Below are 12,500 nucleotides of genomic sequence, written 5' to 3'. Positions count from 1 at the left end.
CCTGGCTGGGTGACGTAATGGATTCAGGGCATGCAAAGGGAAGCTGCGGTCTCGAAAAGTTAACTATTTGTTGACTCGTCCCTCGACGATATAACTTCCTGTGGCAGGGTGACATCTAGTGGCCATAACTCGTCACTGAACGAGTTTGGCTCCCCAAGTGTTAACAGACATTTGTAAATGCATTCCTACCTACACATTATGTGAATTTTAGCATTGGTTATAAATGATTTAGTAAGCATTTACAAATGTATATAAATGGTTTATTCATGATTAGTTTACTACTTACTAATACCTTACTAATAACATGTTAATGATGTTTAAAACAGTTATAAATGTTTAGTTAAACATTTACAAATGTCAATAAACAGTTTGTTCATGTTTATTACTCATCTATAAACTGCTTATAATTGTTTATAAATGATTTATAACAGGTCATTATTGTAAAGTGCTACCAGAAACTCCATACAAAAAGAAAAAGACAAAAGGGGAGAAAAGGGGGATAGAGACGGGGAGTGACACACTGCAAAGGCCGTCAGGATCGGGACTCAAACCCACGACACGCTGTTAGGCATCAGAGCCTATGTGGTATGCACCCAGACCGGTAGGTCAGCGGGCGCCCCCTTCACTCAGCTACTGTATTATAGAAAGATTTGCTGCACATTTAGACATAAAGCATCATCGCATTACATATCAGGTGCCTAGGACATAATCACTCTGGTATTGTGTGAGCCAAAATGCCCTTTTAAAAATGTCAGCCCCTGCCTCTCTAACATTCTCTGCACGTCCCTGGGAGAGACTGATTAACATGCAAACTTGGTACTGTAGCATTCCTCTGGTCTTCACAGCAGGGTAGATAGATACACACTCGCACGTGCACGCATGCACATCAAAGTGGACCAGTAATGCATGACCAGCAGGGTAGCTATGGTAGTTGGATGGGAATGAAATACAGTGGGGAGTGTGTGGCCTGTAAGAGATATGATGGCTTGTCAGATGCACATTTGCAACAGCTGCTCGCTATTCCCCTGGCTTCGTGATGCATTTTAACTAACTCTGCAAGGTTTGAGGTTTGATTTCTTTGCTCGGTAATACGGCTGTAACAGTGTTACCGAAGATTTTTGAAAAATGTTGAAAAGATATATAAAATCAAAGCTTTATTCTTCAACTTTAGCCACAGAAACTGAATACTGATATAATTGGTAGTACCGTATAGTTTCTCACGCAAACACGCACGCACATAAACACACGTTTATGCTAATATGACTGCTAATGTCTTTGATATGCCATACTAATTTGTTTACATGCATGCTGTTTTTAGGGGAATAGATTAATTCATGCCACAAGCTACTGGTCACATTTAATCAAATACGTGGAAGACTCAATGTTCAGCGATGGAGAGAATTGCGCTAGACTAGACTACATTAAAGAGGGGAAAAATTAGAGAAAAATTTTAAAGCGCTGAAGACAAAAACAAGTGACAAAGTGAGTGACGCAAAAGCCAACATAATTATGATTTGATGTCCTTGTAGCTGCCTGTGATATTATCTATTTTGTGAATGTCTTTTACATTTTGTGAAATAAAGATCTCGGGTTCACCGTCCTGCTATCCATTCATACAGTAGGCTATTTAAGCTTTGGACGGCTACGGCAGCTCCCTTTCCTTGTTGCGCCTAAAACGTCTGCTGTATAGACATGTCGCCATGGGAACCAAAGCGTTCAGTAAAAGGGGTGGGACCCCGTCGCCGACTTAGCGATTTGGACCGCAATGGCGATTGCGTCATAGTAGCCGTAGTCCCGCCTCACGTCGCGGTAGTAGAAACGGGCTCCTTAAAATTCTTATGTGGGCAAGAGTAACATCTATTTGATGCAATTATTGGACCCTGACCTGCTTCTATTCAAAGCCAAATTGCTTAAAGAGAATTAAGCAGCAGCAACAAAATCGAAAGGAAGATGTTTCCTAGTGTGCTGTGTATGTATAGGTGGAAAATACCACTGCCACACCACCCTTTAAATCAAAACACAATGGCACATAAACAAGGCCATTTTGCACCTCTGTGCAAAATGTCTATTACTCCCCGCGGGGAGCAAATGGGACATTAGGATTGTAGGATTAGATCCAGGTCGCTCCTCTGCTCTACTCTCTGTCATCACACTTTCATTCGGCCGACTCCCTGACTTAAGGGGACGAGCTTCATTTTTCAATTAGGCGCTAGACTCACTCACGCATCGCTGCTCTCCCATCTCCTGCATCTCCACACAGACAGAGACAGAGCCAGACAGAGAGATAGAGGGGCAGAGAAAGAGGGAGAGCAAGATAAAGAGATTGAGGAGGAGAGAGATAGAGATATAGCTGAGGGTAGAGGAGGGGAGTGGAGGAGATAGAATGGCCATTGCAGATTACCGTAGCTAAAACTAATGTGGGATCAGAGACCATGATATTCTCTCGCTTTCCCTACGATCACCTCTCCTTCCCCCCCTCTCTCTCTCTCTCTCTCTCTCTCTCACTCACTGTCGCCCACTCACTCATTTTCATGTTTTAATTGAAGGTGGCATTCACAACCTTCAAACAAAATATCAAATATCCATTGATTTGCACCACTACTAAAATATTGTGCCTTTGCTAGGTTGTTGATGGGTATATTTATAATTCAGCCTAACTCAGACACAGATTTGAATTAAATTAACAACACAGGGTGGAAAAAAACGTTTGCAGGTGTCCTCGAATGCCTCTAGTAATGACTTAGACTATGCATAAATGCAATACTTTTTTTCTATCCCCAAATTACCCTGTTCACAGTTTTCCTCCCGCTTACCAACACCTGCAGTGTCTTAAATGCTGGGAAGCAGACAGCTAAGCTTATCTCAGGCTGACCCAGATGGGAGACCTGATGATGACGCAAGGAAGAAACCAAGAGTAAGAGACAATCAAACAGCTCTGCATGTGACTCATGACTGGATAATCACAGTGGTACTTTAAAGGGATATTTCACTTTCAAAAAAACTTTTGGTCATTTTATCGTCTAATCAGGCTTTTATGAACACCCTGAACAGTTTTCAATTTGCTTGATTCGATATTTAGATATTTGATGTAAATGTTATCAGGCCCTCCAGGCCCACGGCCTCTCCCCATACACACACATTGTAACTTCTAACTCCATTTTAACCATGATAGATTCATTAAAAACACCCATTATATTTTCTGTTGACTCATACTACCCTCCTAATAGGCCTACGTGAGCAGGCCGTGTTTTTTCAATAACCTTTTTAATTTATTTGTAATAATTCTTTGGGAAAATGGATAACATTAAATACAATAAAAAATTATTAAAAATAAATTAAAAAAGGTTATGAAAAAAAAACGGCCTGCTCACGAGGGTAGTATGAGTCACCAGAAAAAAATTATAATGGGAGTTTTTAATGAATCTATCATGGTTAAAATGGAGTCTGAAGTTACAATGGGTGTGTATGGAGAGAAGCCCTGGAGGAGGAGGGCCTGGTAACATTTACATAAAATATCTAAATATTGAATCAAGCAAATTAAAATCTGTCCAGGGTGTTCATAAAAGCCTGATTAGACGATAAAATGACCACAAGTTATTTTGAAAGTGAATTATCCCTTTAAGAGAGAGAACGAGAGAGAGAGAGAGAGAGAGAGAGAGAGAGAGAGAGAGAGAGAGAGAGAAGGGACAGAAAAGGCAGAAGGATAGAGAGTGATGGGAGCAGTGCGACATCAAGAGATTTGACATTTGAGTCGTCTTTTATTTTCAATTGGACATTTTTGAGAGGCTCCATTGTGTCTCATTTGCCCTCTTCTGACCCTTTTCTGTTCCACAGCCACAAACTGAATGTGAATGGAGTTTGCAAGTGAGGGATCAGAATAAGGCAATGTGCGTATGTACGTGCGTGCGTGCATGCGTGCATGCGTGCATGCGGTACGTGCATGAGTGTGTGTTCGTGTGTAGGAGGATGTCCTGTGAGTTACGAGAGGAGAGAGATTTCACAGCGGTCCCCAGCCATTACACAGTTGCGTGTTGGGGAGATGGGCAGTGCAATGTTTATGTCGATGTTAATAGCAATAAAGGTAGTGAACACACAGCGAGATATAGGCTCACTCCAAAATGGTGGAGTGGAGTGGAGAGTGCGGTCCTCATAACCAGATGGTGACTGAGGGGTGTTGGGTTTACAGCCGAACGCCGCGCTCGTAAGCATCGATCTGGTGGAAAAAAGGCAGATATTGCAGGTCGGGGCAGCATAGTGGGGCATTGATTCGCCCTGCGCCAGTCCAATGGGCCAACTCTATGGGGGGTGATTAAGGTGAGCAGACACAATAAATGGAGTTCAACAGTCAATAGACCAGTGAGCTAGGCTGCTTATTATTGTTTTAATTAGCCAGCACAACAAAAGCTAAATATAGGCTGTTTTTTTACATGACATGGAATGTTCGTGTAGGACAAAGGAAGCTGTGAATAGAAGAGCCCAGGCCAGCAGATACTGGATATCAGTTTGGCTGAAATATGGGCCACAATTTTACTTTTTTGACTTCGGTATCAGCAGTTATGCAGCCGATATGTCCTGATTTTCAACCTCACAGCCCTATTTTCAGCATTGAAAATATTTAATTGTTTTTCAAAATTAGTCACCTCCTGAGGCATTGTGAGCTTGTACTGTAGATCTACAATTACTAAACATTTTGTAATAAGTTCAGTTTGCAAGTTGAATAATCTTTTTGTATTGACAATTAGTAATTTCTACTTATTTGTTTGCTTATAAGTTAAAGGGGCTATAGTCAACCTTTTCTTGAAAAACGGACGCTAAAATAAAAATAATGTTTCGAAAATATTTTATAAAAGATTCATATATGTGTTTCTATTAAAAAATGACCATATATGAAGCTTAAACTTTTACAAAATATTTTCGAAACATTATTTTTATTTTAGCGTCCGTTTTTCAAGAAAAAGTTGACAATAGCTCCTTTAAATGTGCTCAAATAGAAACTTAAATCAAATCTACGTTTTTTTCAAAGTGATTTCAAGACTATTGCCAAGCATTAGAGCCAACATCTGGCATCGTTTGGGCTCTAGTGATTGATCTCTAATACACTGGATGGGAAGCAAAAGGAACAGACACAGCCTCTCTATAGTGTTCATTTCTATAGTGAGGCCTCACACTTTCATCATAGATACTTCACTGAACCAACATCACACATTTTGGTATGCATCTCTCTAGTCATATACACCAATGAGAGGTTTGGCTAGATTGGTTTGAACGCTGCTTCTGAAGAGCTGAAGAAGAATTCATGGCAGGCAGGGATCCCCTTGTGTGCTACAGTGTATCAGTGCTCCTGGGGGGCGGGCGCACCCTGGGAGAAGCCAGAGATTGCAGGGAGGAGCGGGGCCTCGTCTGTTTGGAGGTAGGGATGGGACGATAAGAACATTTCATATAACGATTATTTTGACAAAAGAAATCGCGATTTACGATATTATCATAATAATCAAAATCCATTATCCTGGGGAGGAACATTTGCCAAAAAATAGCAGATCTACAAGCTCACAACGCATACACAGATCGGCTAAGTTTTGGCAAAGACATTTGATAAAGAGTTAAAAAAAAACGACTGTATCGAGTATGTACTGTATATTATAACGACCTTTTACCTATTATGGAGGGTTTAAGTGGTACCAGATATGCAGCTCGGCAAATAAAAGGTGAATTGATCTCAGTGGATGACGGAGGACGATATCAAGATAAATTAATTTCCAGGTGAGTGTTTTTTATCACGATAAACGATAATATCGCATATCGTCCCATCCCTATTTGGAGGTAGTCATTTAAACATTTTAAACATAATCATAACTTGCTTTCCTCCACTTTCAACCTGGCGTCCCTATTTTGGACAGTCATTATCCTATATTAAAATTGTCTACTGGGAGGGCTGGTGGATAGGACAACTTTTGTTACTAGTTACTTTGTATATTTGATTATTATTACAAAACATACATCACTCTCTTCAGCCATATATACATTTTGGCCATTTGAAAATAGCCGTTCTACAAGCTCACAATGCGTCGCGATGCTATTTTCAAAAGATCTGGTAACACTTGCGTTACAATCAGATTATCATGCATCATAAGAACGTTATAATGAATTATAGAGATACGATGCATAGCAAGTGTTACCAACAATTTTTATACATTTGAAAACTTGAAACAAGAGATTCTGCATAATAAGTACTTTAGGTAATTTAAGTGCATTTTGATGCCAATACCTTTGTACTTTTACTCAAGTGTACATTTTGAATTCCTGACTTTTACTTGTAACATAGTATTTCTACATTGCAGTATTGATACTTTTACTTAAGTAAAACATTTGAGTACTTTTCCACCACTGCTCTGAAAAAAACTGTAAACATAACATATTCAGTACAGGATGGACCACTATACTAATATATTATTATACCATATGACTCAGACATATTGGTCGGATCGGTGGTGAGACGCACTGTAGGTGTGAGGGCCGCACAGCCTGTACTTAGCTGTTCTAAGTAAGAGTAAGATCTACAGCATGTAGATCGGCTATCCATGCCATACCTGAAGGCAGCGTTCAATTGCCTTTTCCAAACTCTCCTGAATAACTTATGACTTATTATGCTTAGTTCAGTGTGGTATCAAGCACTGAAAATAGCCAACCTCCAAGCTCCAACCTCCGAGCTTGGAGGTCTGCTATTTTCTATATTTTCACCACAAAGGCCCTTTTAGAAATTTCAGCCCCTGCCTCTCTAACATTCTCTGCACGTCCCTGGTGTGAGGTGTTCTCAGCTTATGAAAAAAGGGCTGGGAACCACTGTTCTATATCAGTGCTGGAGAAATAAAAGAAAATTGGTGGAGCTGCACAACTCCACTCTGTCAATGTCTATCTATGGCACACGACCTCAGATAAACTCCAGTCTGTCAAGAAAGCCTACAGCTAAATTGCTCCAAAATCCGCCTACACACACGGATGGCCTCACTCCAATATAACATAATTCCTCAGTTCTCTGTCCCGATGGGAGACATTAGGCGCAGAACTTGGGCGCGGGGCTGTTAGCTGCTAGGGGCCGACATGACACTGACTCACTCAGCCATGCGCCTCCGAATCCCATTAAAAAAGCGAACACCTTATGCCATTTGCAAAAGTCACGCAAACAATAACAATGTGCTCTGACAGGGCATTGCTGTGCAATCATTTGGCCCCATCAGGGATCATACCGACTATGAATCATCATTAATTAGACAGCGCTTCTCTCAAGCAATAACGAGCCACGCGGTTATTCCGTTATAAATGTGTAAAAAATGTCCCGGTGGACTCTTATCATATAACATTACTAGAACACAGCGTACTACTACCCATTTATACGGGTGGAAAGGAAACTCATCATCGTCTGCATGGAGGAGACTGGCCAGGCGCGCAGTCATTTGTTTTCAGGCCGTGTGTAACAAACTACTTGAATAAACAAGCGTTGGATATTGCGGATATAAAATAAAAAAAGACATTGATGGAAAGTCACCGGGCGGAGAAAATGGTGGCGGGGAGAAAAGAGGCGAGCAAGAGAAAAAAAGCAATAACGAGAGGAGAGTATAATACGACAAAGTACCGTGTGAGCCGTAACCTGAAATGACACTGAATATCTAAGCAAAGCCAGGGATGTGAAAATCAGTGTAAATTGGTCTGCTTTCACCTCCAGGCTGATTACAGGGGACTGGAGACACACAAGAGAAACCATGCAGCGTTGAGTTTGATCAGCATCCACAATACTGCGATGGCAGAGGCAGCCATGGGGCGGAGGCACATTATCTCCAGCCACACTTGACCCGAGTGTCCGAACACACAAGGCTTGGATGAGAACAGATGAGCCAACAAAGCCTGTACCATGAAAAGGTGGGAGGGGTGGAAGTCAATCCAAAGCCTGAGGCTGAGGAAAAAATACAGGGATGAGAGCGGGCGAGTTCAAGCAGAGGCGAGAGGTGCCATTTACTTCAGTGCACTTTCACAGGGCTTATAGCAGAATGAACTGCTGTTGACGTAACGCGCTTGTCTCCCCACCGAGGATGACTAAACTTATCTATGTGTGAATTTAAGAAGAGCAGGCCTATATTTTGAAATCGGGGGCATACTAAATGGTAAATGGTGCATTTATATAGCCCTTTTATCCAAAGCGCTTTACATAGATTGTACATTACATTCACCCATTCACACACATTCGTACACTGATGGCGGAGGAAACCATGCAAGGCACCAACCTGCACATCGGGGATCGAACAGGGAACCTTGCGGTTCCCATCCGATCTACAAGCGTCAACACGTCGCGACGCGTTGTGAGCTTGTAGATCTACTATTTCCACTTTTTCTGAAAATGTATGAACATTTTTCAACATTCACGATTATGACGATTATGACAAAATAATTGCGATTGTGTCAAATAATTGCGATTAGACGATTATGTAATAATTGTGACAGCCCTAATCCGGAAGCTCCACACTCTATGTGTTCATTAAGAAGTGTGTAGAGCGTGTGTGCGTGCGTGTGTGCGTGCATGCGTGCGTGAACCACTAATTCTAGACTTGGAGTGGTGATTATAACACTCCCATCGACATCCACTCTAACCTGCACGGTGCACCAGGAACATGTCTGCACAGCGGGGTCCTCCCCCCCTCCTGCGTGCGGCTGGGTCAGCGCAGGCTGGCGCCTCGCCAGCGTCATGTGACAGTGGTGACAGGTAATTATGGAGACACACTGATTTCCCCTGGCGGTCAACCGGCTCAATAGCCGTCACACAGTCTCCGCGGAGCGAAAGTCAATCACCACACTGGTGAACAATCAGCATTATTCACTTAACCGGCGAAGTGCGTGCGCGTGACTGTGTGTGCGTGCGTGTGTGTGTGCGTGACCTTGTGAGTGTGACGCATCAGAGAGAGACAGACAGACAGACAGACAGACAGACAGACAGACAGACAGACAGACAGAGAGATAGAGAGACAGAGAATAAGCAGGGGAGAAACATACAACTCAATAACTCCCTATTTACAAATTACCAGTGGTGTAAAGTGACTAGTACATTTACTCAAGTACTGTACTTAAAGAGGTGGTGCCATGATTTTCCCCCCTCTAAAACATGATTATCAGGTATTATGATTATACTAGGAGGAAGATTTTTTCCCAAAAAGTATACAGAAAGAGTTAAAATTGGGTTTTTATGTGGCCACACCCCCAGTTCATTAAGTATGCATGGATGTCATGGTGGGTGGTGACTCAGCTGAAGTTAGCCACACCACACAGTGTTGGGTGAATGGTAATTAGGGGAGGAGTTGATACTGTGACATACTTAGTATCTGTGTTTTTTAACTGACACTTTTGACCACAAGGTGGCAGCCTCCAAGAGAAAACAAACAAATACCAAGAGAATACATCATTGCTCATAAAAACCACACCAGGGGAGTGAAGTACCATGAAGTACTTTCAACCTCCTAGACACATGAAAAACAGAAAAAGTACAAAACTATGGCACCACCTCTGTTCTGCTGCCCTTGACGACGCTCACCGTCAGTGAAAGGGTTAATACCATGGCGCCGTTGACGGCGAGGACTGTCAATCTTACTGTATATACAGTAAAGATATTATTACTTATCGGTAATGTCCGCGATTTGTTTACAACGCACGTCGGGCGTGCACGCGAAGTTAACGTCCTCCATAGTAAATCCATTGAGAGGCCCATAAAGAGACTTCATTTTCTCCAAAAGGGACATTCTTATACAAAGGATGGTCTCCACTCTCCATACTATACACAAAAGCTGGGCGCAGCCATGTTCTCTTCTGGGCTCACACTGTGACTAGATGACGTAATCGTTGCCGTCAAGTGATAATCCAAAAAAACAAAAACAACCCCCTTCCGGCCCTTCAAAATAATAGCGGCGGCCTATGGAGGAAACGGCGTGGCACCGAGGCACCAAGCAAACCTTCAGATTAAGAGGCAGTAGTTGTGTTAAGTACACTTTTGAGGTATTGGTACTTTACTTGAGTGTTTCCGATTTCCAATACTTTTTTTTACTTCTACTCCACTACATCTCGGATCCAAATATTGTACTTTTTCTCCACTGCATTTATTTGAAAACTTTAGTTACTAGTTACTTTGCAGATATAAATTATAATATCATAAAACATACATAAACCACTTTAGCCCTATTTTATACCGTGGCTATTGGAAAATAGCCATTCTACAAGCTCACAACATGTCGGATCGTGGCGCGTTGTGAGCTTGTAGATCTGCTATTTTCAAACTTTTTGTACTTTTACTTTTGGTACATAAGTACATTTTGAATTCCTTACTTCTACTTGTAACAGAGTATTTCTATATTGCAGTATTGATACTTTTACTTAAAGGAGCTATAGTGAACTTTTTCATTGTAGGGCCGACACTTTGTTTAAATCCTAGTCTATAGACTAGAATGTAAACAAAGTGTCGGTCTGACAATGGCCAAAATGATTATTTTATCATTATTTTACGCTTTTTGTGGTCATTTTTGAATAGAAACACATATATGAAGCTTATTCTTTTATGAAATATTTATTTTCATATTTTCATTTTAGCATCCGTTTTTCAAGAAAAAGTTGACTATAGCTCCTTTAAGTAAAACAATTGAGTACTTTTTCCACCACTGGCAATTACAGTCATTAATGGCTATGACCCAGCCAATGAGCATCGGAAGGCAGCTCACAACTCAATAGCCCTCTTCTCTTCCTGGTCACTGTGAATGGTTGGGTGAGTCCGAAGTACACACCTTAGTTACTTAAATTTGTCACACACAACCAAATACTGGAACAGCAACTGTGTTACCAGACCTGCACGTTCAAAAGGTATTCCCACAACAGCAAATATTCAGTTCTCTTGCCAAATTATCTTCCCAATTATCTTAGCAACACAGCAAGCGTTTTTCACACTTTCACAAGGAGCACGGAAGAAAGCCAGAAAGAAAGTCGAGACATCCCAAATTACCTCCCGGATGAGTTAACGAGGTTCACAAACGGTTTCTTTGCACTTTGCCTTTACATCTAGTCACATTAAACATTCTGATGCTTAATGTACTATACTTTGTTAGGTGCCAATGTGAGTGTGTAGATCAGCGATTTCTGTGTCAGTGCGTCCAGGCCTTAGAGGCTGATTCTACAAATGTCTTTAAATCCTAATCCTATGTCGCTATAGTGGTTCTCAAACCTTTTCTTGTCAAGGACCCCCCAAATGATATGTATTTTTCCACAGGGACCCCCAGGAGCAAAGACTTGAGTAAAACAAAATATATTGAAAGATCTGCAACCATGTTCACGATAAAATAAAAGGATCTACAAGATCAAGGGATGAAGTGACACGCTATATAGAGCTTCTATATCTGCTATTAATACACAAAGTATAAATGATGTATACATGATGTATAAAATAATACAATTTTTTTTAAATGACAGTTTCCCGGTTTTAGGCTTGAGGTCTCCTGAGTCACTCGACGTTGCTCCACCGGACCGCAATCCCCACATTCCACCCTGTCCCTCAAACCCGCTGACGGACTCTTGTCAGGTAATTAGCCTAATTAGCTGCTCCCTCGTCTTTCCTTCCCCTCCCTTGCCTCAGCTTTCCTCTTGCATGGGTTTGAAGAGTGCCATCATTAATATCATCCCTCTATGGGTCATAAAGCATTCACCGTTTCCATCAGAAGGAATGCGATAAAGGCCCCTCATTTGCCTGGGAAAAGAGAGGGCACTAAGCTAGCTGGAGCCCATGGCTTTAAATCAAACATTCACACATTTTAATAGAAATAGGCTTGCGCACATTGCTAATTCAACTCCATAAGAATGGTACAGTACGCCTAACATTTGAGTACACACTCTCCCAGTCCCAATCTTGCATGTTCGAGGCATTTTGTACAGCAGTAGGCAAGATTTTGCCTGTGCTATAGTGTTAAAAGTGAAGCTTGCTATCACCACGCAACGTTGAATTTCTGCGAGGATTTGAATTGAGTGGAAGTCAAATAGTCACAAATCTCTGAGGCAGCTTATGAGGCTTATTGTAAAATTGCTTTCAGCTTCAAGCACATAATATAATTAAATCACATCCACACTGTATGTACAGTATGCCCAGACATAAAAAAAAAAGAAAATCGATGTGGTAAACGGAAACTCACAACACGACTCAAACAAAAGGAGCGAACACGTAAGTTTATGCAGGACACGGGAGTCGTCCCGCCCAGCTGTAGTCAGCTGTCAGTCAGCTCTGTTCTCATTCCTCATTCTCATATCTGCTGGTCATTATGTCACATGACTGCCATACTGCAATCAAAGCTCTCAATCAATAGGGAAGGCTCCTTTAAATATGGCTTGCTTTCTCTACCTATGCTTGGTTTCCGAAGACCTTTGCATGATAAGTCTGGCTAATTTCAAATACTTGTGATTGTCTGATTAAGTTACATGTCAATGTTGTT

General features: G+C 41.5%; 1 protein-coding gene across 1 annotated transcript in view; it reads right to left on the bottom strand.

Annotated features, from left to right (window-relative positions):
* csmd2 (CUB and Sushi multiple domains 2) overlaps nucleotides 1–12,500 on the bottom strand; it is a gene marked incomplete at its 5' end in the record, with an annotated part of 568,918 nt that overhangs the window by 487,604 nt on the left and 68,814 nt on the right. The window lies entirely within an intron of this gene.

The sequence above is a fragment of the Nannobrachium achirus genome (genome assembly GCF_963921795.1).
Source record: "Nannobrachium achirus genome assembly, chromosome: 10".
Classification (NCBI taxonomy): domain Eukaryota; kingdom Metazoa; phylum Chordata; class Actinopteri; order Myctophiformes; family Myctophidae; genus Nannobrachium; species Nannobrachium achirus.
This window is presented reverse-complemented; position numbering and strand designations above follow the sequence as displayed.